Below are 3,000 nucleotides of genomic sequence, written 5' to 3'. Positions count from 1 at the left end.
TCAGTATTTGGCTGTGCTTGTAAGTTCTTGTGGATTTACTACGTTGTAGGATCTAAAAGAGTAGCAATGTAGCAACCTCCAGTTCCGTAAGTCTTTTTTTAAGTATTTGCATTTCACGAATATCTCAGGTCTTGCATTTCATAATGACTATATATACACTTTTTCAAATGGCTCTTCTTTTCGGCAGTAAGAGAGGTTACACCTTTATATCCGTTCATACATAAACTTAGATATGTTTCGACCAAAGATTGGTCCAAGCCATGTCTAACTTAATAGCACCACCTGATATGATTATCTAAATCCTGTTTAAGTCAAGTTTTGTTTATGGTCCATTCAAGTAGTGAGTTTTTGTTGGGTGAGTTGTATCCAATTATGGCTGGCTTATCTGGTATTCCTTGAAGGAATCTATCCAGACTCCGTTTAAAGTTCATGGGATCCTTTTCCTCTTTGATCTCTTTCGGGACAATGTTAAATAGGGCAGGGCTTGTTGAGGAAAAGAAATTATGTTGCAGTGTACATATATGCTGTGATAGGTGTAATGCGACTCCATTATAGAACTTATCTTTATAATATATCTAAATGAAAATGTATGGATGTAAATCCCATTTTTTAAAATCTACACATCGCCAAACGGTAAGCATTCAACATGTACAGTTTGCTTCAGTGTTGTTATCGATAAACATAACATATCTGATCAAGGATTATACTTCATGATTTTCTGAATGAGAACTTGAAATTGATAGAACGCCTGCGATGAACATGAAAGTGTAAAACAACGTTCATATAACCACAATAGTTGTATTATCGTATATGTATGTGTGCGTATGTATATGCGCATGCCTGCGCTTGTGTACATGTGTATATGTATAGGTTTGTATATGGATCACGCATGTGTCTGCATATATATATATATATATATATATATATATATATGTGATGGCTCTTTTGGACGCCATCATTACTAACGTTGGACATTTTCTATTTCTTATCGGTTTCAATCCGGTTTATTCTATTTAATTCTATTGTTAATAGCTTAAACCAGTCAAACGAAACAACCAGCCATGTGTGACGAAATGCCAACATTTAAGCTGGTGTTAGTGGGTGATGGTGGCGTGGGTAACTGGCGAATTTGAGAAAAAATATGTTGCAACATTGGGTGTAGAGGTGCATCCACTTGTGCTTTACACAGCCAGGGGACCCATCAGGTTCAACGCTTGGGATACGACAGGACAAGAAAAATTTGGTGGGCTCAGAGATGGTTATTATATTCAAGGACAGTGTGCTATTATCATGTTTGATGTTACATCAAGAGTTACATACAAGCATGTCCCCAATTGGCATCGAGATTTAGTGAGAGTATGCGAAAATACACCAATTGTGCTGTGTGGAAATAAGGTTGATGTAAAAGACCGAAAGGTAAAAGCCAAAGCAATCACTTTCCACTGTTGGGAGGTGGCTGCGGATTTGCCTGGGTGCCAGGTTTTCTTTCCCATCCCAGTTTCGAAAAGGCCAGATGTTTTGATGTGGTGTGAGGGGGGCGCGGAATTGTGGATATAGTCGAGCTAACGGTTCCTCACGAAGATAATATGGACGCCGTTCGAGCTCGAAAATTAAACCGTTATGAAAACCTCCTCGAGGAATATGAAGACGCAGGCTGGAAAGCGGAACATTTTCCTATCGAAGTCGGATGTAGAGGGTTTGTAGGACACAGCGTAAGACGACTGTTGTTATCGTTAGGCCTAACTCATCGTAAAGTCAATACCACCATGACTGATATCCAATCTACAGTGGAGAAGGCTAGCCACTGGATTTGGTTAAAAAGAGACGATGAGCGATGGCTAGAGGTATATTGAGTTCTTCATAACCAGCTGATCTAGCAAGTGGGGTCTCATATCAGTGAGGGGGCCGGTGCGCATTGATGCCGTCGAGAGGTAGGCCCCGAAACAGCGTGCATTCTCTCCTGATGACCCCATACACTTGCTAGCTTCCGATATACGGAGCTTTTAACTGGTAGCACTTGCATGTGCAAGTTGTTTGCAAGATAACTATGATATCAGTGCAAAGAGTAATTATAATTTTGAGAAACCATTCCTTTGGTTGGCAAGGAAGTTAATTGGAGATGCTAACCTTGAATTTTTTGAAATGCCTGCTCTTCAACCACCAGAGGTAGAAATGAGTCAATCACTTGCACAACAATATGAGAAGGAACTTGAGGTGGCTCAAGAAATTGCTCTTCCTGATGAGGATGAAAATCTTTGAATATAATCTGATCCTGCTAATCACTTAACAATTAACTAATTATCACAGTGCATTGTTAACCTTCTAAAAGATGGGAAAGTCTGTTTAAATACAGTGATGTCCTCTTTCTACTATCTGTTATGGCCTGCAGAGCTGCGCTCATACATGACCTAAGTTATATGATGTATAAAAAATGTAATATACAAATAAATATCTGTAAATATAAACCATCCGATTTTCTGAGTACCTCATTTTTTCTAATATATATATATATACATGCAAACATACATATATATATACAAGCAAGCAGCACAAACACACGCATACATAAATGTAGATATAAACATACACACAAGAATACAAGACGCACGCACGCACACGCACACACGCGCACACATTCAAACACACACACACACAAACGCATATATATAAATAGTGTACTGTTCCGGTTTTCGTTTTCCGTTTTTTACACTTTCCGCGTTTTCTGTAAGCTGCCTTGTCAGTTTTTTTAGGTTTTTTTTCGTTTCCTCTCTGATTCAATTTTTTTAGTTCGTTATGATTTGTGGTTTGTGCCTGATGAATATGCTTGAGATATTTCTCAACATATGAAACTATTAATAGCACTTAAAGACATGCATTGTATCCTTTAATTAAATGAATGATATATATATATATATATATTATATATATATATATATATATATATATACATATATATACATATACACATTCCTCCTTCTCTTGCACTCTCCTGTCTTTGAA

The 3,000-nt window shown here is 37.6% G+C and overlaps 1 pseudogene; it reads left to right on the top strand.

Annotated features, from left to right (window-relative positions):
* The first annotated feature begins 945 nt into the window (after window positions 1-945).
* Window positions 946-2,394, top strand: LOC115216546 (annotated as a pseudogene).
* The last annotated feature ends 606 nt before the right edge of the window (window positions 2,395-3,000 follow it).

The sequence above is a fragment of the Octopus sinensis genome, linkage group LG10, assembly GCF_006345805.1.
Source record: "Octopus sinensis linkage group LG10, ASM634580v1, whole genome shotgun sequence".
Lineage (NCBI taxonomy): Eukaryota > Metazoa > Mollusca > Cephalopoda > Octopoda > Octopodidae > Octopus > Octopus sinensis.
This window is presented reverse-complemented; position numbering and strand designations above follow the sequence as displayed.